Genomic DNA, 25,968 nt, shown 5'->3' with positions numbered 1-25,968 from the left:
TGACAGTCTGAGGGTGGCTTTGTTGGTGGTCCCTGCACAGTCTGAGGGTGGCTTTGTTGGTAGTCCCTTGACAGTCTGAGGGTGGCTTTGTTGGTGGTCCCTGGACAGTCTGAGGGTGGCTTTGTTGGTGGTCCTTGGACAGAGTCTGAGGGCAGCTTTGTTGGTGGTCCCTGAACAGAGTTTGAGGGTGGCTTTGTTGGTGGTCCCTGGACAGTCTGAGGGTGGCTTTGTTGGTGGTCCCTGGACAGTCTGAGGGCGGCTTTCTTGGGAGGTGGCTTTCACAGTTGTTACAGCAGCCTCATTTCTGAGCGTGGATCAGAGGGAAAGGCAGATTCCCATGCCTTTCTAACCACTGTGATTGCATGAAGCCTAGGGTGCCTGAAGGTCTCTCAAGCACCATCAGGGATTTTAGGGCTGGGACAGAGCAGAGACTGCTCAACTTCCTTCCAAGACCTGTTTTTATCTTGTCCTATGCCTCAGTATCATTTCTGTTGTAGTAAAAAAAAATACCCTGGCCACAAACAACTTAGGAGAGGAAAAGCTCGATTTGGCTACTAGGTCACAATCCATCACAGAGAGGAAGTCAAGGCGAGACCTCAAGCAGGAGTCAGTCACACGGTACATACTGTCAAAAGCAAAGAGAGACGGTGCATACCCCTGTTTGTTTGCTAGTTTGCTTGTATTTAGCTTTCTCCATTTTTATGTAGTTCAAGGCCCCCTGTCTAGGGATTGGCGCCTCTCACAGTGCGCTTGAATGATGACACTCAGAGATGCCTGGAACTGATGAATACAGGACCTGAGAGATCAGGGGGCTTCAGAACTTGGGGTTGAGATAGCACAGTAACCACAGGTGATCTGATGGGCCCTCGTGCTCTCTGGACCCGTGTAAGCAGGAAGTGGGGGAGACATGGTTGAGAATGTAAGGAGAGATGCTAAGGAAATGGCTGGAGGAGCTGAGAGAAGAAGAGGCCAGAAACCCAGGAGCACAGACAGCTTCCAGCAGCCAGAAAAGGTCCAGAATGGAGCATCCAGAAGAGACCTTAATTTTTTAGTCTTACCACTGTGAACATCTTAGCTGGGATCTCTGACTTCTGGGAATGTGAGGTGATTAGTCTGCATCCTTCAGGCCATCAAGACTGTGGTGTTTGTTCTAAAAGTCTCAGGAATTGAATGCCCAATTTGTGTGTGTGTGGTGTATGTGACTGTTCTCCTGTTTGTGTGTGTATGTATGTGTATGTGTGTGCAGTGTGTGTACAGTGTATACATGTGTGTACACATGTGTATTACAGTATGCGTCTTCCTCAGTTTCACGCCATTGTATGTTTAAGACAAGGTCTCTCACTTAAACTAATGTTTATCGACTGGCTACACTGGCTGGTCAGAGCCCCAGGGATGCTTTTCTCTGCCCCCACCCCACCTCCACATCTGGGATGACGGGTGTGCCACCATGCCTAACTGGTTATGTGCATGCTGGAGACAGGAATTTATATCCTCAGGCTCCTGAGGCAAATGGGGCCTGTGGAGAAAGCCTTCAGCATGTGTGTGTGGTGTATGTGACTGTTCTCCTGTTTGTGTGTGTATGTGTGTGTATGTGTGTGCAGTGTGTGTACAGTGTATACATGTGTGTACACATGTGTATTACAGTATGCGTATGTGTATGTGCAGTATCTATGTGTCTATGTGTGTATGTGTATGCAGTGCATGTGCAGTGTATATATGTGTGTATGTATGTGTGTATATGTCTATAAGTGTGTGTATAGTGTGTACATGTCTGTTTGCTATGTGTGTAGTGTGTATGTGTCTGTGTGTGTTTGCAGTGTGCATTGTGTACAGTGTGTGTATAAAGTACATGTACAATATAAATATATATGTATGTTTGTATGTACCATGTGTGCAATGTGTGTATGTTTGTATGCAGTGTTTAGTATGTGTATGTGTATGCAGTGTGTGTATGTGAGTATTTGAAGTACATGTACAGTATGTATATATGTGTGTATGAATGTGCAGTATGTGTGTAATATGTGTATGCAGTGTGTGTGTGCAGTGTGTGTGTGCAGTGTGTGTGTGTGTGTGTGTGTGTGTGTGTGTGTGTGTGTGTGTGTGTGTAGGCCACAGCTGACCTTGGGGGTCTTCCTCAGTTTCATGCCATTGTATGTTTGAGACAAGGTCTCTCACTGAAACTAATGTTTATCGACTGGCTACACTGGCTGGTCAGAGCCCCAGGGATGCTTTTCTCTGCCCTCATCCCACCTCCACATCTGGGATGACGGGTGTGCCACCATGCCTAACTGGCTACCTGCATGCTGGAGACAGGAATTTATATCCTCAGGCTCCTGAGGCAAATGGGGCCTGTGGAGAAAGCCTTCGGCATGTGTGTGTGGTGTATGAGTATGGATGTGCTGTGGCTATCATGCAGAGGTCAGAGGACAACCTCTTGTGGAAGTCCCCATCCTCCAGCATGTTGAGAGAGGTGTAAGCCAGGCCGGCTGCTCCACAGCCTCTGGGTATTGCCCTGTCTATACCTCCCTCTCCCTGGAGCAGCTCTAGGGCTCCAAAGGGAGCTGCCATGTCTGCTTCTGTGTGCTCTGGGGTTTGAACTCAGGTCCTCACGTTTGCACAGCAAGCTCTCTACCCACTGAGCCGTCTTCTCAGTCCCTCAAAATCACTTGTCTGTAACTGAAGATTTCTCCTATGTATCATGTGAGGAGAGTCATGTGAGAAGCATCATGTGGGACGCTTATTGAACATGTAGGCGCTTCCAGTCCTGAGGACTCAGTTTTGATTATTATCTGCATAGTATGAACGAAACAAACATTACTTGTCTGCTTCCAACTATTTAACTTTTAGATTTTATTAAGAGTTTTATACTTGCATAAAATGCATTGTGATCAATCCCATTCTCCCTCCAACTCCTTTCCTATCTCCTTACTACTTCTTTCTTACTTCAATTTCATATGGGTACATGATCATCCTCTCTGTGCCTCTGTCTGTCTCTGTGTCTGTCTGTCTCTGTCTATTTCTGTCTCTGTCTGTCACTGTTTATCTCTGTCTCTGTGTCTGTCATTCTTTCTCTGTCTCTTTCTATCTCTGTCTGTTTCTATCTCTGTCTCTGTCTATCTCTGTCTCTGTGTCTCTGTTTCCTTGTCTCTCACTGTCTTTCTGTATGTCTGTCTCTCGTTAAATTTAAACTGACTCCTCTTAACATTGCCTGTCTAGGCACGGGTATGGGACTGCTGGAGCACGCATGGGCAAGCCTCTCAGGGGCAGCATCCCTGAAGAAAATTGACTCCCACCACAGCAGCTTTCAATAACCAATAGCTCCTCAGTGAGGGGCCTGTCTTCATGAGCCGCCCCCTGCTAGTTCCATGTTAGTATTTAAGATAGTCTTACAGTGTAGACCAGGCTGGCCGGGAACTTGTAGTCATCCCTTTGCCTCTGCTTCCTGGTGTCCCTACAGGCATCACTAAGCCAGGTGTTCTTTGCTTTGGAGCACAGCTGTGTCCAAGGACCAGTGCCACTGGATGTACCCAGCTCTGATATTTCGGGGGGATGCTAACCCCTGAACTCAGCCTTTGTGGAAGCACTAAGTAAAATCAGTCAAGATGCCCGTTAGTAAACAGCACTAGGAAACTGTTTTCCTCGACTGGGCGGAACTGGAAGATGAGTTGGCCTTCGTTGGGGCGCAGACTCTCCATCCAGAGCTGAGACTTGAGGCTGTGTCTGCTGCTTTTCGCTCAGCCGTTCAATAGCTGTCAGATGTAGTTTGCACTCTGCTCTGCTTAGAGATGCCAGGAGAGTAAAAGGTAGGGACAGATGATACTCGGTGAGTGGCTCGTGGGCCACTGAGAACGGATTCCTGGAAATCCCCTCACGAAAGCCTTAGAAATCTAATTGATTTAATTACAGGATGGAAGGAAGGGAATTACCACACACATGCCAATGGGGCACCCAGATGTCACTTTGAATCATTGTGCCTCCTGGTAAACTGTTTTTAAGTCAGAAGAAAGGGAAAGCTTGGAGCTTAAACCAAAGCAACTCAGCTGGAAGCAGATGTGCCTCTGACACTATGGCAACGTCGGCTCACAGTCGCTCACATCCCCAGAGAGACTGTGTTCAAGGTCAAGTTGACAACACACTACACCATGCGTTGCGCAGATTGACAACGAGTGACAGGAAGCTGTGAGCCATCAGGGCTCACTCCCAGACGCAGCTCCTCATGAGTGGTGAGGGCAGCGTTAAAAGGCTTCCCCAATTTTGGATTCCATTGTTCCAGAAAATTAGCTCTTGCAGGGGCTCAGGCTTGATGCTGAAATAGACTTCATGGGTTTAGAGTCATAGATACATATATACGCACACACATGTATACATGATTCCCTCAGGCGTGGCAGAAATGTCATTAAGAAAGTGGAAAACACGTTATTTTAACAAATGCAAGTGGAAGTTATGAATCATTATCTGGCATGAAGTATCCATCTCTCTCACCTTGACCTGTGGCCAAGGCATCAATTCCACACAGACACACAGACACACAGACACACAGACACACAGACACACAGACACACAGACACACACGCACAAAGATGTGCACACACATGCACAGCTGCACCTGAACCTGCACGACATACCTCATGCCACACATACCCCTGCATGCCACACACATGCACACACGACACACACATGCACACATGCCACACACATACACACATACACATATACCATACACATATACACATACACGCACAACACACACACAGATGTGCACGCATATGCACAACTGCATGCCATACCTCATGCCACACTCACCCCTGCATACTGCACACATGCACACACAACACACATACATACATGCACACATACCACCCACATACATACATACACGCACACCACACACACACACACACACAGATGCACGTGCGCACGCACACACGCTCATCCACACATTCACACGCACATGCACAGCTGTACCGGAACCTGCACACCATACCTCATGCCACATACACATGCACACATACCACACACATACACACATACACACACACCACACATCACACATACACATGCATGCACACATGTATGCACACACACTACACACATACACACATCGCTGACACACATCACACACATGCATACACACATGCACACACATGCATACACACATGCACACACACATGCACACACACATGCTTACACACACATGCACACACATTCACACATCACTGCACACACCATACAAACACATGTACATGCACACCCTCAAATGCACAAGGGGAGAGACAGAGAGACAGAGATGAAAAGAGACAGAGATAGAGAAAAGGAAGGAGGGGGATGGGGAGAGAAAAGCATCCTGGGTGACACGCTTGTACCATCACTGGTAGCTCCTAAGGTGTGAGCCCAGGCCTGTGGGCGCATGTGCATCACTGCTTGCACATGCTGGCCTCTTAGATGTTCTTATGGATAGGGACCATGTCTGACTCACCTTTTATTTCCAGCATCCAGCTCAGTGTCTTGCTTCTGCCGAAGGAAGGTTCTGGTCTAGCATTGGATAATGAACTCCTGGGCTGGAGTTCATTCTGTGCCTACTCTGCACACTCCAAGGACCTCTGCAAATACGGGACAGTGGGGAAGATGCCAGATAAGCCCCAGCCCTGCTAAAGCCTCATATTAATTTAAGTCAGAGGAGATAAGACGGAACCTTTATCTGAGAGACCACAGGGGTTATCTTGTTCAAAATATTCTGTTCTGTTGTGTTCTACCAGGAAAGAAAAAGATAGAGGATAATCTCTCTCCACAGACCTTAGAGTAATTAATTGGCCAGAGATAGGAGAAAGGGGTTCTGGGGTGCTGGGGGTGAATGATCTCCTCCCAGAACATGACAGGGCTCAGTTCAAACAGGAGGATACAAGAGAGGCTCCAAAAGAGAAAAGACAGTGTTACTCAGAGGGACTTAGTGCCTTGCTGAGATCCAGAACATGACCTGGGGGTGGAGAGGGCTCAACAGTTGAGAGTAAGTACTGTGCTTGTGGAGGACCTGGTTTTGGTTCCCAGGATTGCATGGTAGCTCACGACCACCCATCAGTCTGGTTTCAGAGGGCCTGATGCTGCTTCTGACTTGCCCAGGCACTGCATACATGTGATGCACACACATATATGTAGGTAAACACTCACTCGCTCGGCCTGGAAGAGGCAGCTTGTGGCTGAGCCTTCAGGGAAGAGTGTCCTTTGGCATTGAGGGAGTTGAGGGAGTTGCTGATAGAGTCCAGAGAGCCAAGACAATGGAAAAAGGGCTGTCCTGCTCCTTTTTTACATATTTATTTAACTTGGTTTTATAATGCATCGGTGTGAGGGTGTCCGATCCCCTGGAACTGGAGTTACAAATGCTGTGCATGTGCTGGCAATTGAACCCAAGGCCTCTGGAAGAGCAGCCAGTGGTCCTAACCACTGAGCCATCTCTCCAGTGCCGACAGGCTGTCTTAAAGGGATGCAGTGGACACTGAGATGACAGAAGGGAAGCAGCAGATGCAACTCACTCGTCATGGACTGGGCGCATTGTGATGGCACCAGCACTAAGTGTCAGATGCAAACAATGAGGGAGCTTGTGGTGGTTTGAATATGCTTGGCCCAGGGCGTGGCGCTACTGGGAGGTGTGGCCTTGTTGGAGGAAGTGTGTCACTATGGGTTTGGGTTTTGAGAGACCTTCCTCCTAGCTGTCTGGAAGCCAGTCTTCTATTTGCCTTCTGAACAAGATGTAGGACTCTCAGCTCCTCCTGCACCATGCCTGCCTGGATGCTGCCATGTTCCCACCTTGATGATAATGGACTGAACCTCTGAACCTGTAAGCCAGCCCCAATTAAATGCTGTCCTTATAAGAGGTGCCTTGGTCATGGTGTCGTTCACAGCAGTAAAACCCTAGTTAAAACAGATCCAATCCTTTGCCAGTGAATAGACATGTGTCTTCAGTAAGTAGGCATGGTCTTTCTCCAGACGATGAGTGGACATGGTCTCTCACTAGCAAATAAGTGGATATTATGTTCTCTCAATATGTAGACACGGTCTCTCCAATGGTAGAAATAATCTCTTGCTAAGGAATGGATGTGGCCTCTCTCCCAAGAAATGAACTCAATGAGATGGTGTGGTCTTCCCCACTTAGACATGTTCTTCCCCAGTGAGTAGATACAATCTCTCCTTGAGTAGACATGACCTACCCATGCGTGGATGTGATCTCCCTACGGGATAGACGATGATCTCTCCAAATGTGTGTGATCTTCCCAAGAGCAGTTGCGAACTCTCTCAGCGGTGCACGTGATCTCCGTGAGTGGCCACCTACTCTTTGCCCTTAGGCTTAAGACAGAGCCCAGTCAGCATCCACATCACCACACTGAAGGCACAGCGACAGTGAAGGAACCTCTGGAGAAAATGTAGAACAACCTGTGATGGTTGAAATCCTCAGACACAGAGAGAGCCACAGAAGGGTCATGACAGGCAGGGTAGACGAAGGAGAACGTCAACAGCGAGATGGAAAGGGGCCTCTGCAAACTTCACAAGTGTCCAGGGCTATGGACTCACAGCAGAGGAGTGTGTGGCAAGATGGGTCTGCGGAGGACAGCCTTGCTGGTACTGGGGGACAGCTGTGTGAAGTGTCAGCTGGGCTGAGGGAGAATGTCGAGGTCTCAGGATGATGCTGAAATACCCCCTAGGGATGGGCGGAGTTATGAAAGCAGACTTTACTGAAGTCATTGGCTTGGAGCCTGGGCTCTGGCAGTCCTAATGAGCCAAACTGGGCCTCTGTCCTTGCTATCTGATTAAAAGAGAAAAATTAATAATGAAACGCAAAAAAATTATTTAATGTGGGCATTTAGGAAAGAAGGGCAAAGAGATGTCCCCCAGAGAAGGATTTTGAATCCATTATCGCATTGCTAGACTGGGACATCAGGTGGCGACCAGTGTAATGGGTGTACCTTAATCTCTTTGTCTCTCCCCTTACATGCTCAGAGCACACCTTTCCCTCCTCTTCCCATGATGCTTAGGACTCAAAATCAGCCTGCCTGTGCTGTAAACGAACCCCCAACCACAGGACACAAAACATCCCAGTTTCTCTGAGATCTGCAAGAAGAGACCTCCATTCTGCATCATGTGCCTAGGCTCTCCTCAGAGCCCTACCATCCTGCTGTCTGTCCATGGTCTGGCTGGTTTCGTGTGTCAACTTGACACAAGCTGGCGTTATAACAGAGAAAGAAGCCTCTCTTGAGGAAATGCCTCCATGAGACCCAGCTGTAAGGCATTTTCTGTGGGTCAGGGGGCGGGGCAGCTCATGGTGGGTGGTGCCATCCCTGGGCTGGTGGTCCTGGGTTCTATAAGAGAGCAAGCTGAGCAAGCCAGGGGAAGCAAGCCAGTAAGAAACATCTCTCCACGGCCTCTGCATCAGCTCCTGCTTCCTGACCTGCTTGAGTTCCAGTCCTGACTTCCTCTGATGATGAAAAGCAATGTGGAAGTGTAAGCTGAATACACCCTTTCCTCCCCAACTTGCTTCTTGGTCATGATGTTTGTGCAGGAATAGAAACCCTGACTAAGACAGTGGACATGGACGTTAGAGCAGGGTTTCTGTGTCTGTGACAGTGACTGTGGGTCTGAGAAGCAGGTGATTTTGCACACAAGACAGGGTCTGGGTAGAGCAGTAGGAGCAGGTACCCGGAATGAGCCCCACCATGGGGTAGAAGAGATGGGGAGACATTTCCAGTGCTTTCAATGGCTTTACTGGGAACCACTGGGAACAGAGCCTGGGCAGAAGCCTGTTGGAAAAGCCCAAGAGGAGGGATCATGGGAGAGTCTGGGGAAGGCCTGAAGGTGTTGCCCCCGCTGAGCTGAGGCAGGAAGGGAGCCAGGCAGCCCTGTGAGACCAAGGTTCCGCTGTTAAGGGGTTGGCTTAGAAGAGCTCTCTCTCCACCTCAGGAAAATGAGACAGCAGAGACTGCAGAGACAGCCCAGAGAGGTCGGTACCTAAGCAGACATCCTCTCACAGTGGGACATCCTCTCACAGTAGGACGTCCTCTCACAGTGGGCCATTCAGCTCCATGTGAAGAGGGGAAGCATGGGAGCTCTGTGTTGGCTAATCTGGATGCAGGAAGCACTACCGTGTGACCACTGCTTTTGAGCCATGAGCAGAGCCAGAGTATGGGCGAAGTAGCTGGCAGAGAACAAGGTAGGGGAGGAAAAGGGAGGGAAGGAGGAAACGGGATAGAAAAGAAGGGAGGAAGGGAGGGAAGGAGAGAGGAAGGAAGGAAGCAAATAAGGAAGGGAGTGGGAAGAGAGGGAGGGAGGAGGGAGGGAGAAAGGGCTTGTGTCAGAGGCTGAGTCAAGTAGTCACCACCCCTTCCAGCTGGGCTCCTGTGAGAGTCTAAGGGTCCCAGCCTCTCTCACCCCCTTTTCTATCTCCCAGTCTCTGTCTCTCACTTCATCCCCCCTCCCCCAGCAGATCTCTGTGTTTTGTCAAGGTTCAGGAGGAGAACGATGAACCCTGTGTCATTCCCTCACAGTAGGAGCAATAAGAAGGGAAGACACAGGTAGTGGACACTACCAGGGGAGTGGGGCAGGGGAAGCCTGGCATGAAATAGCAGGAGACAGACACTTGGGTGAGCTGCTGGTGTGACCCCTCCAAAATAAAGGAAAAGGCCTTGACCCAGAGAGTGAGAAGTCATGATGGAGAGTGGCTTGGATGGGGCAAAGTGTGGGGAGCTTCGATGTGGTCTCCATCTTCATTTTCTTTTCTCTTTTTTTTTTTTTTTTTTTTTCTTTTTTTCGGAGCTGGGGACCGAACCCAGGGCCTTGCACTCGCCAGGCAAGCGCTCTACCACTGAGCTAACTCCCCAACCCGATGTGGTCTCCATCTTAATCGTCTCTGAGGTATCTCCTTACCCAGAACTGTGACTAGGGAACCAGCCTGCTTGCTGGACAGGGGAGCTCTGGTCTGAGTCTTGAATCCACCCTAGCTCCAGAGAGATGTTACTTGCAAGCCTCAGGGACTGTCTCTGAGCGGGTGACCTGGGAGCCAAGGAAACATTCTGTGTTCATCTCCAGCAACATCATTCCATGTATCGCGGGTTAATGAGGGTATAGATGCTGTTTTTCCTTCAGCCCAGGAAATCCTCAGTGCAAGATCCCTGCTTGGCTGGGCTCTGACCAGATCTCTCCAGCTAACAGCCCAACAATGCAAATCACACACCAACTTCGCTGGGGCCACAGGCTCACCAGCTGTCCGGAGTGGGCTCTGACCTCCACACGATTAGCGGGTGAAAGATTCATCTTGCTTTGTCCAAACTTATCCCAGGAGGGCTATCAAGGGAAAGAATTCTAGAAGACAGGCCCTCCTGAGCTGCTGTGGGGAAGCCTTGTAAAGATCGATCTACAACGGTAGAGTCACAATCTATAAAGAAATTATAGGCCCAGGGGACAGGATGGTGGGAGTTGCCGGAGAAAGATAACAGAACACCGTGAGAACACAAGACACTATCAACGCTGCACCTGCCATGGGAGGCTTCATCAGGAGTCCACACGTTGGCCGTTCGTCTCCATTCCCTATCAGCAGCCTGGACCATGTTCCTTTAGCAAAAGTGGTTTCTCTTGCCTGCAAAGGATGATTATACTGTGGCTGCACTGTCTAGTTAGAGAGGAATTCTCTTCCCAGAATTGAATTGTGCTTGGACAAGAACCAAAGGACTCCTGAACCAGAATAGTAGTGGAGGCTCTCACAGCTACTTAGGCCAAACCCTGCAAAGTCCACCAGAGCCAACAGCAGCTTCCTCTTGGAGCGGGAGATGAGGTCACCAGTTCAGGGAACTGGAGTCCATCTCTTGGAACACTGAGTGAAAGCCTCAACTGCAGGGAGAAAGTGAGCTTCAAAGTGAGATGATTTGCTCTAAATGGACAGAGTTCTCGGGAAACAGCAAGCATGTGTCACAAAATACCCATACTCCTGTGCCAGAAAGTAACCAAACTCTTATATTTAGGAAAAATATCTACATTTTGTTGTTTCAGGAAGTGCCCACTCTCCCCTGTCAGGAAATGCCCACTCTCCTCTCTCAGGAAGTGCCCACTCTCTCCCCTGTCAGGAAGTGCCCACTCTCTCCCCTGTCAGGAAGTGCCCACTCTCTCCTCTCTCAGGAAGTGCCCACTCTCCCCTGTCAGGAAGTGCCCACTTACTCCTCTATCAGCAAGCACCCACTCTTTCATGGCATTCCCCCTGTTCTGTGAGACATCCTCACCTCAACCATGCTTAGGTTTACACATTCAGGCACATACTCAGACTCCAGAGAACCCCCCTCTTTCATTTACCTCACATCAAGTGACACCTCCTAAGTTTTAAAAACATTGTCCTATTGTTAGGAAAACCCCCTAGTGATTCTTCTGGTTCCAACTATCTTCGGATGCTCACTCACTCAGACATTTGTTCATTCATACAAGTAAGTATTGCATATCCTCCATATGTCCCGCCCTTGCTTACAGGAGCTATTAGGAATCCCCAGAGTCCCCCACACAATTCTTAGCAATCTGATGTGCTTAACGAGAATTGGAAACATTTGCTGAGGGATTGAACCTGTGTGTGCTTTGGTTTTATGTTCTGGTTGTTTATAAGCATTTGTTGTTTTTGAGACAGGATCTCTTTATATAGATCAAGACTGGAACTCGTAATTCCCCCCACCCCCATCAGCCTCCGGGGTGGAGGGATTCTAGGAGCTAGCCACAAATGCCTACTAGAAACATTTTAAGGGAAGTGCATATATGTTACATCTACGCTGCCCTCTGTGTACCAGACAGTTGATACAATGTAACAAACTGGGCAGAAGAACTCTGAAGTCAATTAAGCCTGTAAAAATCCGTCAGCTAAATTAGCCATCATTATTTCCTACAATTAAATTAATCAGAGGGGTGGGATGAGCGATCAGTGGTTAGTACACAGCTCTCGCTGATCCTCAAGTTACTGCCACGAAAGGTCAACCATTCTGATATTCCCCCATCTCTCCATTCATTATCTGACATGATTAGGAGCGAATACTCTGACACAGATGAATGTTTAGCATTCTGGTCTGGCCTCTTCTCCGCGAGGTTATAAACGCAGAGCATTTGAATATTTCACACAAGGCTGAATCGGACTTCTGCCCGACAGCGGATGTCTTCGGAGGATGCTTGTTATCAGTGTTGTGTCAAGGCACCCGTTTCAGTGAGGAGCCTCTGTCACGTTCACCCCCATCCCCTGTGTTGCAAGCATAAACTCCCAGGAGTGGAAAAGGAATTTCAGATACTACTGAACGCACTGGCTTATTAGAATGAAGGTCAGGCCAAGAACAGGGTGGGGCCTGGAGGTCACTCATGGACACTGTACAGCAGGGTCTGACATGAAGCAGAGGCTGGCTCAGGATTTGTGCAGTCAGTCTATGATGCTCCCAACCATAGCCATTGACACCCTTCTTCCCTTCCCAATGAAGGCACAACCCTGCCTCCTGCCATGAGAGACTGGGAGTTTATTGTGGATAAAGACTGTTGTTGCTCCAACTCTGGTCTTGCAAAACACACGCAACACACTCTCCAGGCACTTGGTCACTTTGATGGGTAATGGGATCAATACCACATCCTTTAGAAAGGCCACTGATAAAGGATTCCCATAATGAGGCTTAGAGCAGCCAGTGCTACTCTGTTAAGATGACAAGGGTTCCTGCTTTCCATTAACCAGAGGCGGCTGCTTCTTGAATGCCAGCATCCGAGAACAGGATGATCTGTAGATTAAAGATGTTTGCTCCAAAGACATCTCTGATCTGTGAGGAGGTATCAGGAAGCTTGGCTTTATTGAGGGTCCAGGGTACCAGGTAACTTAGGCTTACATATGTCTTGTCTTTGTATGTCAGGCTTTAACTCTGTTGAATGGATTGCAGCCTAATCACCCATGAAAAATCTCAAATCCCTGACCTCTAGTGTTCATAGATGTCATCAGTACAGCCCTGGCTTCCTATGGGATGGGGTATGCACGTGTGTCTTCCCTAAACATTCTCACATCATTCAGCAAGACAGATTCTTGCCTTGGGCTCTGGGCTGTGTGGTGGTTCACAGCAGTTGTCAGGGTGGGAATACCCCAAACACCAAAGAGACACGCCTCTGGGCATGTTTATGAGAGATCTCCTGGATGAAGTTAATTGAAGTTCCACCCTGAGTGTGGAGAGTACCATTCCAAGGGTCCGAGTCCTGGGTTGTCCGAAGGTAGAAAGCAAACTGAAGACCAGCATCCATCTCTCTAGGCTTCAAGACTGTGTGTAACATGCGGCCAGCTGCCTCCTGCTCCTGGCAGTATGCCTTCTCAGTCACGATAAACTGTGCCCCTAAACAATTTGCCCAACAAACCCTCCCTACCTAAGTTTCCTTCCTTGGGCATTTTGCAGCAGCAACAAGGAAGATAGCAAAGGACAGGTGGGGATGCCCAGCAAGCTAACCCCATTCTTATTTGACTCAAGTGGTCGCTTAAAGTTTTAGAAATCAAAATACAGAAGAATTCACTTAGGTCTCGGGGAACTCCAGGAGTCTGGGGCTTGGAGAGAAGGACAACTCTGTACGACTGCATGTGAGGTGATTCTCCAGTAGGAGACTTCATTTCCTACCAAGCAGGCTGTTCAGCCTGTATTAAACACTTAGGGGGCTGTGAGAGAACGAGAACAGCCAGCACTTACACAGGGCTGGACAGAGCTTCTCATCAGGAGATTGACTGGAAAAGTTATCCACAGTATCCAGTCTCATCACTCTTAAGGGTTTCTCTCACAGTTGCAGGAGGTCATTAGCTCCAGCCTGCATGCTGCTGTGCCTGGTCTAACAAGCTTCCAAGGAGAACTGGGAAGGTCTGAACCATTTCTAACTAAACATCCATCTCCCAACACATAAAACTCAGTATCTACAAAAATTAGTATCAGCAAGAATATGACATGCTAGGAGGAAAGACCATAACTAAAACTGACCCAGAGCTTATGGAAATAATAATGTTACCAGACAAGGAGCTTAAAATAATCACATACTATTCTAGGATCAGGACATAGAAGATGAGTTTTTAAAGGCATAATTTCTAAGGTAGAGTCATAAATATACCTTATTACTTGAAGAGTCCATTAAAATCTGCAGATTAAACAATCTGGAAATTTGAAAACTTAATAAAGGATTTCTGCTTTAGTTTTATTTCTGTTGTGCTAACATATTTGGACAAAAGAAACTTAGGGTAGAAAGGGTTTCTGCTAATTTACAATTCCAGGTTAGAGTACTCTAAAGCAGGAAAGTCAAGGCAGGAACTTGAGGTGGCTAGTTATAAACCTCATCGAGACACTCTTCCCAGTTGACAGCTAAAACTAACAATCAAACATTCAAAATGAAGTACCCAGAGGAAAAATAAACCACGAAAAAGGTAATCTGTGAGTGGTCTTATAGAGGTATAATGGGAGGCCAAGAAGAAGAGAAGGGGGAGAGTCAGTAAGAAATAATGGACACGTTCTCATTTGGTCAGAATTCTAAACCCTCAGATGGATAAGGTTCAGCCAAATAAGTGAAACAAGACACACAGGAAATTCATGTTGACCAAAGTAATTCAGTAACGATACATTGTAACCAATAATGACACATTATAACCAAGATGTTCAGCACTTCCCCACTCCAATCTAAAACTAAACCCAGAAGGAGAAGATGGAAAAACTTAGGTGCAGAAATAACAAGTTAAAGGTAAAGCAGTTTTACACTCAGATGCCATCAAGCAAGATAGGGGAGGATAAAAGATATGTCACAAAAAAATTGTGTGAAAAGGAAAGAATGAAAGGAATTCAAATGGCGGAGAGCACTCAGAGCATCTTTTATTACTTACATCTTTTACAATAAAGTTGTCACAAATAAAACACCAGTAGCAAGTTGATAGGTTCAAGCATACCAATAATCACACTAAATGTAAATGGCCTAAGCACACAAATTAAAAGACAGAGGTCTCACTGTTGAGCATGGACTGCTTAGTCTGAGAGGTCCACCAGTCTGGCACTGTGTGTCTGGATAGGTAGACCATGCCTGTGATGACCCCCATTCCTGTGTACAGAGTCCAGGTAGGGAGTAATTCTGAGACAACCCTTGCCCAGTGCCACTCAGGCTCAAAGAGGTAGACTTTGCCTGAGATGACCTTTACCTGGTGCCACACAGCATAGATGGGGCATAGCATATCTGAGAACACTACTGAGATGACCTCAGACACCCAAGACATCCGCAAGATGGGCAACTAAATGGTAGAGAGATGGATGAGAAAGGGAAGCAGAAGGATGTGGGCATAGTGAAGAGACTTGGGGGTAGTGAGGGACAGCCTGATGTGAGAAGCCAGTAATGCCACCTAAGGCTGGGGTGAGGTCCCGACCCGTGTTGCCAGAAGGCCATGTCTGGGTCTATGGCCCTGCAGCAGCAGTGGTCTGTTACCATAAAGGCGAAGCAGCTGTCCCTCTTCCAGGATGCTACCTAGGGCCATGTTGATGTGTGACAGCTATGCAGAACTGGCCCTGCCTCACCTTGGCATCATAGGAGAGCCAGCCCCGAAGGCATGAGAGCAGAAACACGACCCCTGATCCTTTCCAGCTGCAGTACTTGGAATAGTACTATCTCTTTCCCTTCACCTCATCTAGAAAGCACAGTAGGGCTGGCCCTGTTTGCAAGAGTTGTGGGTGAGCTCACATCCAGAGTGGGAGCATGAGAGAGCCTGCCCTTCCACTCACCAGCTGCAGCAACTGGGAGAGTGGGCCCTGCCTCTCACCTGAGCAGTGTAGTTGAGTTGAACCTGTTGGCGGGGGCTTGGTTGAGCAGGCCCTGAGGGCATGAGCATGGGAGAGCTGGCCCTGTAATTTGTCTGTGTGTAGTGGTGAGGGCAATGGAAAGATGGCCTCCTCTGCCACCCCCTTGCTCCTTACCAACTGTGGCAGGCAGGAGATCTGCCTCCCTCCCTCCATGGCAACATTTGGAAGAGTTGCCTGGCGCCTTGATTGGGCAGCACAGTAGATGTTGCCCTGCTGGCATGGGTGTAGGTGATCTGGCCCCATAGGTATGAGAGCAGGAAGGCTGGTTCTGCCCCTTGCTGGCTGTGGCACTGGGTGACTTACCCAGGGCTGTGCTGTACAGCTTGCCTTAGTGGTGAGGGTGCAAGAAAGCTGGCAGACTGACCAGCTCAGCTACCAGGGTTTGGTTGGTCCACTCCAACATCTATCCCATTGATGAACTGCTGGAGTGGTGAGGGGGTGGGTCCTACAGATCCAAAGAGGCAGAGCCTCCCTGACACAAGGCAACAACTGAATATCTGAGAGGAGTCCCCGAGAGGATTCAGTACTGACCAGTGTAGCAGAAGCCAGAGGCCTGGAACCAGACTGACTCCTCAATTCAATGAACATTTGCAAGCAAAGAAGTGTGGACAAAAGGGTGAACTGTGGGACACACTTGTGGGGCACACTGTGATGCACTACAGCTTCCCCAATGAGATTTTTTTTCTTTTGTTGGTGGGGGCGGGGGATGTTTGCAAGGTTGGGGAGATGAGTGGGATTGGGACATAGAATCCACAAAGAATCGTTAAAAAGTTAAAGAATAAATAACAGGAACAAAAGGAATGGGCTGCTGGTATTTCCACAAAATCCGTATGTTGAGGGCATGGAGAGATAGCTCAACAGCTAATATCACATGTCGCTCTTACAGAGGACCCAAGTTCAATTCCCAGCACCCAGTTGGAGGGCTCACAACTGCCTATAAGTCCTACACCAGGATATCAGATGGTCTCATTTGGCTTCTAAAGGCACCTGAACTCATGAATCCATACCATTTAGACACACATACACATACTTAAAAATAAAGTAAATATTTTTAAAAATCATATCAACAATCCTAATACTTATCCAAATATTACAGCATTAATAGTTATGGCTTTTAGGAGATAATGCAGATATCAAGGGTAGAGACTTCCCAGACAGGACTGGAGAATTTCTGGGGAGTCCTATGTCTTAGTCTCTACTGCGTGGAGATCAAAGGAGGCATCAGTGTCTAGCAGCACATCCAGAAAAGCTCTCACAAGAGCCCTGCCCACACTGCGCCTACCCCAACCCACGGGCTAAGAAATATGACCCCATGTAAGAAGCAACATCCTCTGCTTCATGTGCCTCACAGTCTAGAATATTTTTTATGACAACATGCAACTGCGACAGATCAGAAAATCAAGCTCGAGACCTAAGAACAGGTGGCCTAGAGAACCTGCTTTAAATATAACAGCACAAGGGAATCTAAATGTGAAAGTGTAGGGAAGTGTATACCATGCCAACACTGATCAGCCGCTGTAAATGAAAGTATACTCAGGCCTGAAGGAAATGGGCCTGTGGTGTGTATGGTGACTCCCAGTACGAGGAGGAGCTAGGCCAGGAGCAAGTGCATTGGGTAAGAGTCTATTAAACACCAGCAGCTACAACAACACAGATATCTATTGGCTATCTGAGGATGAGGGACATGGGAGGAGTGGTCATAGGCATGCTGAGACATGTGCGGGCAGCTGGTGTAACCTTTCTCCTGCATATAGTGTCCTTGTGATCATCTATAGGTCAAAGTACCTCGAGTGCACACCTCTAATGCACACCTTGAGTGCACACCTCAAATGCACACCTTGAGTGCACACCTCAAATGCATACCTCAAATACACACCTTGAGTGCACACCTCAAATGCACACTTCAAATGCATACCTCTAATGCACACCTCAAATCACACCTTGAATACACACCTCAAGTGCACCCCTTGAATGAACACCTCAAGTGCACCCCTTGAATGCACACCTCAAAAGCACACCTCAAAAGAAGCACACCTCAAATCTGCATGCATTTTGTTCAGTGTCATCCATGCCCAAGTTAAGAGTTACACATGAAGTCATTCAAACATTACCTGGTAATTCTGTAGTTTTAAATTTTACTCGTCAAAGAGATGATAGGCGTCTGTCAGGGTCCTCCAGATGTTCAGACATTGAAGACTATATTCTTCTGTTACTGTGTCTGGAGACAGGATGTTTAAGGAGGTCAATAGGTTGGTTAAGCATGAGAGTGGAGCCTAATACTTAAGAGACTAATACTAATACTTGTTAGAGTGGAGCCTGGTACCATAATACCCACTGGGAGAGGAAGATGCCCAGAGGTGTATTCACATACAGAAAAGGCCAGGTAGGATGCAGTTAGGCAACATGCTCAGCAAACTGGAGACATTAGCTTCACAAGGAGCCAAGCTGCTTACAGCCTGACTTGGGGCTCCTCCCTCTAGAGCTCCGAGAAAAGATGTTCATGTACTTGAAGCCACCTGCTTGTGGCATTCCTGATTACAGCTGAGCACTCTTTCAAGGGACAGTAGCCAGTGACATTTGACTAAGGCTCCCAGATGATTCTCAAAGGTGGCCAAGACTGTGGTGCAGGGCGCCGGAGCAATCCCTGGCTGACATGCTAGGCAGATGCTCACTCTGACCCTTCTGTGGAGGCTTGATCAGCTCTCCGTAGGTTCTCCTTTGTTCTGTATCCAGGAAAGTCTTTCTGCAGCAATCATTTGAGCAAATTATATGCCGAAAAAGAATTTTTTATTTTCATTCAGGTCAATAAATCTGGAACTCTTGCTGCGCCAGTTCAGAAGAGATATGTGGTGGACACAGACATATGTCTTAAGACTTGGCCTGATGGGTTGGGGATTTAGCTCAGTGGTAGAGCGCTTGCCTAGGAAGCGCAAGGCCCTAAGGTTGGTCCCCAGCTCCAAAAAAAGAACCAAAAAAAAAAAAAGACTTGGCCTGATAAGAGGCAGACCCTCTTGTTGTTCAAAGTCCAAACCCTGTCATAATATAGACATCTGACCTCACTAAGGTGGCCGAATTATAGCAAATTCCTGAATTTCATATTTATTTAGAATTGTGTTTATAAAAAGACAATAAAATACCTTATCTAAAAACCTCTGAACTCTTTTCAAAGACAGGCAGGCTTCAAAACTGATGGCAAAGAACTCAAGGTGCAGGATGGAAAAGCAGGTTCATTCTGAGCCTGTGAGCCAAGAATAATGAATGTAGATGTGATTGAACTGGGTTTTAATAAGCTGTGTAGCAATTTCCTGAATTGAAACATTTCATCCTATAGGCTAGATATAATTTAGAAGTCAACAACTTACAAGTCGCAGGAAGGCCCTGAAACTTAACAGACTCACAAGATACCTACCAGGTTATATAAGCAGTACTGTTGACAAGAGGAGACTCTCAAACCTGTTGAGCTGCCTGCAAGTTATACAAAAAGGTCCATGATTCTAGCTTTTGTGAGCAGTCATCAATGTTGGGGTGGGCTTTCCACCATGCAACTACCTTGAAGCATTGCTGCTCAAGTCACCCCCCTTATATTCCTGTATCAGACACCAGCAAACTCAAATTGTTTCACCAAGTCATACTTAGTGAGAATCATTACTTTGTTCTGTTGTCAGGTTTTATCTGGAAGGAGCAGACATGTATTCACTTCTCCCTAGACATAGTATCCAGAATAAGGTCTTTGAATAAGAAAGAATCTCATGGAATATACTGCATGTACAAAGCTTTCAAAATGGCATGATAACATGCAGATAAATGCCCAACACTCAGGGGAAGTTTAAAAATGTAATTCACTTTTAAAGCAAATCTCAGCAAGAGGGCTAAGATTTATTGAGACACATCCTGATTAATTGAATTTGTTCTTTTTATTTTTTATTATTTCTAAGTGTGTGTGTAGGGGGTAGGAGTATGCGCACATGAGCACAGGTGTTCATGAAGACCAGAGGTGTCAGATCCTATGGAGCTCAACACAGTGCTGTGACCTCCCTGGCATGGCTACTTGGAATCGAACTGAATTCTCTGAAAGAACAGCCAGAGCTCTTAACCACTGAGCCTCTTTCCAGACCATATTGAATGCTCACAATATCTTCTGGAAACTTCTCCAGTGGCTACACTGTGTCTTGTGGGTCATCAGTTCCATTTTGCCTGTGGCATGCTGTTCTACACAAAGGGAACACCTGCTAGAACTCTGCAGGAGTAAGCTTTGAGATGTCATTTTTTTAACCCATCCAAGTAATTCCACAAAGGGTCAGATACAGAAAAGTTAGAGGCTGCCACTTTAATATTTTATGCCCAGAGAGCAGCATTTGTCATCTAGGTTCGTGGATCTGTTACATTGTTTCCAATGAAGATGGTCCTAAATGAATGTTTAATGACTGAACATTGTGTCTCTGCAGATTTAGAAACTGCAAATTAGTCCGGCCATCTCCATCCGAAACATCTGTCTGCTTCCATATGTGTCTCTCCTAGATGGAGAGAGGTGATCTTTCCCGGGTCCCTGCAGATGTGTGTTCCATTTGGTAGCTCCTTAAAGCCCTGCTCTGAATCCTAATGGCACCTGAGCTGTTAAGCTCTGTAAAACGAGCCAGCTTGACTTCCGTATGGCTCCAGCTTGACTTGCTGGGTGGCTGACATCTTTGTCGGTGGAATGTAGAGACATGGAGGCCTCCTGGCTCTGATAGCCAGCGAGGTGCCCACTCAGTACGGGATGACAGTGGCCCTCTTTGTCCCTTAGTGACCTGGAAAATGCTGTGAACGGGCCCCTCCCTCTCCGATGTCTCAGCCCACCAGTCAGCTCAGATTTCCTTAAGGCAAAACCTCAAAGGATAAAAAGTTGGAACACAAGATGCCCTGTCATACACACCAAGCAGGAGCAAGCAAGTTTTCTTTAAAATTCAGAATTCACTTTCAAATGCACTTCCTATTTGGCAAATCACTTCTGGCCCATTCTTACCGATACAATGTAAAAAAAAAAAAAAAAAAAAAAAACATTTATTTGATGTGACAATGCCCGTGATGTCCCGTCTCGTCCCATGAATAAACAGTAGCTTGCGGCAAAGATAAGGCACCGCTCACACGCTAATAGGCACTGGAATTATGGCAAAATCCTAAATGGACGGTACTTATGGTAATTAGTAAAAAACCACTGACAGAAACAAAAGTCCTCTTCGAGAATAGCACCACCCAGCCTTCCGCCTTCATTACGACGGGAGCCGCTCATTCTGCAGAAAATGGGCTTCATAATTTGTTCCTTATCTCCACACAAGGGGAGGGCCCCCAGCTGCCACAGCATCTGCATCCAGACTGCTCGCTGGGGGCTCCCTGCCCCCACCGTACCTGGGGCTGGGTCAGCCCTCCTAGAACCCTGGCAGCAGTCTCTGCTCTCCTGTCTCCCTTGCTCAGGGAAGCTCAGGCTTCTCTTTCGGCTTTCCTTCTATTCATTTCCCTGCAGTTGTTGTGGTGGGCTTTCTGTCAATTTTACTGCGGTCTGAATAAAAGCCAAGCGCATCTCTGTGATCAAAGAACCCAGAAGGCACAGCTTTGGACTTATCTTTCCCATGTGTCCCCAGCCATTTTGTCTCGACCTGTTACTACCGGCAGGCAGAGCAACCTTCTCCCAGCCTGCCACTCAGCTGGCAGGCTCCCACTTTACGCCTCTTCTTCATACGATGTCTTGTTTCTTGATTGACTTCTTGGTGGATTTTCTGGGCATCAATGTTCCCACTGCATCTCTGTGTGGCCTGGGACCTGTCCCTAGTGCAACACGTATGTAGTATCTGTTGAGAAGCAATCTTCAGTTGGCAGCTTTGATGCAGGATGCAAGTGGAGTCTTGTGAGCACCGGGACTTCCCCTGGTATAGATGTGTCAAATGTCAACACCTCAAACAACTCCCAGAAAAACCTGAGACCAGCAGATGGTCAAGTGCCATGATTAACACAGACCCTTGACACATTCTCTCGAGCACTTTAAACCATCTGCAGGTCACCCGCTGGATGTGGTCCAATCCAATATCTGTGTGCCAATTGGGGTTTGTCAACTGGACACGCGCTAGGGTCAGCTGTGAAGAGGGACCCTCTGCTGAGGAATTCCTCCTTCGGTTTGGTCTGTGGGCATAAAGGTGAGGTATTATCTTGATTGATAGCTGATGTGGGAGAGCCCCGCCCACTTTGGGCAGTGCCAGCCCCAGGCAAGTTGGTCCCGGTTGGTATAAGAAAGCAAGTCGATCAAGCCATGAGGAGCAAGCCAGCAAGCAGCATTCCCTCACGGCCTCAGCTTCAGTTCCCATACAGTTCTGCTGTGACTTCCTTCAGTGATGGAGCGTGTGATCTGAGAGTTGTAAGGGGAGAGAAACCGCCTTCCGCTATAAGTTGCTTTTGGAGAGTGTTTGCCACAGCAACCATAGAAAAACTAGAGCTGCATGTGAATGGCTTTCAGACTGTACCGTTTATGGGATGATGGAGGGAGAATATGTCTTATGTCTAAGTGTTTGGTATGGCCACACTGGGTCCCGGTGGGAACCTGTGAAAGCAGAGAGCCAATGGCCGTACTAGTGTGGTCCGACAAAAGAGCTCTGGTGTGGTATGGTTCCTGTACTTACCTACATACCCCTTCTTTGTCTATCTGTCTGTCTGTCTGTTTATCTCTATGTGTGTGTGTGTCTGTCTGTCTCTTTGTTAGTGTGCTGTGTGTATGTATATGTGTAGGTGCACATGCCTGTGGAAGCCTGAGATCAACCCTGGGTGTCTTTTTTCAATCATTCTCTATCTCGGTATATTTATTTTTAGTTTATGTGCACATATGTGTGGACTCCTGGGTGTAGGTGCCAGAGGCCGCCAGAAGAGTACACCGGATCTTCTGGGTCTCCACTTACCGGTGGTCATGAGCTGTCCCGTGTGTTCTGAAACTCTAGTCCTCTGCAAGGACTGGAGATAGTCACATTTATGTGCAAGATAAGGTCTCTCATGGATTCAGTTAGGACGGCTGACCACTGAGCTTCAAGGATCTACCCGCCTGTGCCCAGACCCACTCCAGTGCTGGGATCACAGAGGGATGTGGACACGCCCTTTTCCACGGGCGCCAGGCGTCTGAATCCACGCCCTTGTGCTTACACTGAAGAGACTGTGCCGGTCGAGCCTTCGCCTCAGCTTTTAACTCCCGTTTTCATCCACAGCTTAGTGAAGCGAAAGAGATCAAGGAAGGGAAAGGAGGGGATGCCCAGTAGGATCGGAGACAGAGCCTCGGCCGTCGCAGGAAGCTGTGGCTGAGAGCGGGAACCACAGGCTGTGAGCTATATCGAGTCTCTTGTCTCATGCGGTCGTCCAGAGGCAAGTGTTCTATGACAAAGACGATGCAATATTCATAAAGAGTCCAGCCTTCAAAGGACACGCTCCCAAAAGACCTCAGCTGAGGGGAAGCTCCACAGTCACCATCTTGAAGAGGCCAAGAGCGCTCTTTACACAGACAGCACGCCTTCTTCCCCCGGAACAAAGCCCTCAGTGATTTGATTCAGATCAGAGGTCTTCAGCGATGAAGGAAGGCATGATGACCCTGGTGACCATCCGCCTGGCGCCTGCAGAGACGGCTTCACAGCCAGCCTGTCTTTGGGGAATCAGTGCCTTTGAAAGCTATGTACCAAGGTAGAAGCCCCAAAGTCCTATTTCCCTGGGAACCTTTCCAGGGCTGTGCTGAAGGAAAAGAGAGGGCATTCAACATTAATTCTAGCCACCAGGTTGAGATTCATAGAGCTGGCCATGTGGCCTTATGGGAAACATATATTAACCAGTCAAAAACATGACAGGGCAAGAAGAATTCATCTCTTGCCAATAAGCTGTAATTTTAAATACATGATTTCTTGAAATCAATACAAATCATGCAACTAGTTCAATAACTAGACAGGAGATAATATATATATATATATATATATATATATATATATATATATATATATATTCATAATCGCCAAGCCAAAGGGCTAGAGCACAGGTAGAGTTCATTTTAGTTTATTTCAGATGCTGTTAAAAAATACCTTTAGGATCTGTGGAAGTGCTCAGAATGTAGATCCCCTGCACGCAAGTAATTCGGGGTGGGCATATTGGCCCACTTGTAACTCCATTCATTACATGGGAGGCAGAGACAGGATCCCTGGAGCAGGCTGGTTAGTTAGACAAGCCAGGTTGTTGAGCTCTAGGCTTAAGCAAAAAAAAAAAAAGTCTTCCTCAGTATACAAGGTGGAGAGGGATGGAGAAAGACACAAATGTCAACTCCTGGCTTCCACACACAGGGGTGTAACAACACACACACACACACACACATACACACACAGAGACACACACACACACAGACACATACACACGGAGAGACACACACAGAGTCACATACACATTCACAAATACACACACACAGACACACGCACACAGTCACAGGGCTCCCCCACAGACACACAGAAACACAGACAGGAACACACACACAGAGACAACACATAGACACACACACATACAGACACACACACACAGTCACACACAGACACACACAGACACAGTCACACACAGACACAGTCACACACAGACACATATACATATACAGACTCATACACACATATATCACACATAGATACACACACAGACACACACACAGAGACACATACAGACACACACAGTCACACACACAGACACACATACAGACATAGACTCATACACACACACACACACTTATAACACACACACAGATACACTTATAACACACACACAGATACACACACACAGACACACACATGCAGGGCTCCCCCACAGACACACAGAAACACACACAGGCATGAGCATACATACATATCACACATAGAGAGACCATTATTGACTATTCATCTCTATTGTCCCTTTGTGGGATATGGGAACAACTGGAGGACAAACCTCTAGAAATGTCTGTGAGGGAGCTTCCGGATTGTGCTTAATGTTTTAAGAGGGAAGTTTGTAGCAGTCTGATGTGAAATGTTCCCTATGGGCTCAGGTATTTGAACATCTTGGTCGCCAGATGGTGGAGCAGTTTAGGAAGTAGAACCTTATAAGAGGAAGTATGTCACTGGGGTTGGGGCTTAAGGGTTTGTCGGCACATCCCACTTCCTGTTTTGTCTCTCTGCTTCCTGTGTACAGACAAAATGTGAGCAGTCACTTCGCTGTTCCTGCTTCTGTTATGGAATCTTGCTCTGAAGTTGTCAGCTAAAATAAACTACTTCCTTTTCACGTTGCCTTTGGTCACAGTATTTGATTACAGCCACAGAAAAGTAACCAATTGAAAGACGCACCCTAAATGCGGGCAGCACCCCTACGCGAGCTCGGATCCTACCTATAAAGACATCGAGGCGGACTAGCATCCACTTTCCGGACTGTGCGCGCATTGTAAACAGCCGCCTCGTGCTCCTGCTGCAGAGCCCTCCCCGCCACGACTGTGTCCTCAAGCTGTGAGTCAAAGCAGCCCTTTCTTGTCGGGTGTTTTACCACAGCAAGGAGAATGTAGCTCCTATGTACCGTCCTATGTCTGACGGCGAGGACGTGGATGCTTGGCCGAGACACACTCACAAGTGGGCTGTGTCACGTGGTGGTTGACAAAGATGACGGTCTCGATACAGAGGTGCTGCATGGAGGAGCAGGGGAACAATATTCAGACCAGAGGCAAGATCTCATGTTCAGGGAGAAGAAAAGTAAGTCGAGCTCTCCGGGAGTGCTGCCGTCCCGTGTCTCAGGCATAGCGACATCGGCCTTCCATAGTGCTATCTGTTTCCCTCTCTATTGACACGCTGCATACTTATCTCTACAAAATGAGGTTTACATTGGATTGCCTGCGCATTGTTACCTCTCTTTCAGTCATAAATTCCTGTCACATCTCCCCCTGTGCTATTAATATTCCACGGCAATGGCCTCGCTGGCACGCCTTGATGGGCTCGGCTTTCAGGAGTTTTCACGTCTCAATTGAACTGTGTCTGCACTGAGAGTGATTTTCCACCGTGGGGCAGTGGTCACCGCGAGTTCACAGATAAGGCTCCATTGAATTAATTCCCTAAGTGCCCCATTGCTTCAGGAAAAGATTAGA

At 47.6% G+C, this 25,968-nt stretch overlaps 1 pseudogene; it reads right to left on the bottom strand.

Annotated features, from left to right (window-relative positions):
- The window catches only part of LOC116890090, a 50,456-nt pseudogene extending 24,938 nt beyond the window's left edge, over positions 1-25,518 (bottom strand).
- Positions 25,519-25,968: the final 450 nt, after the last annotated feature.

This window comes from Rattus rattus, chromosome 1, assembly GCF_011064425.1.
Source record: "Rattus rattus isolate New Zealand chromosome 1, Rrattus_CSIRO_v1, whole genome shotgun sequence".
NCBI classification, from domain to species: domain Eukaryota; kingdom Metazoa; phylum Chordata; class Mammalia; order Rodentia; family Muridae; genus Rattus; species Rattus rattus.
This window is presented reverse-complemented; position numbering and strand designations above follow the sequence as displayed.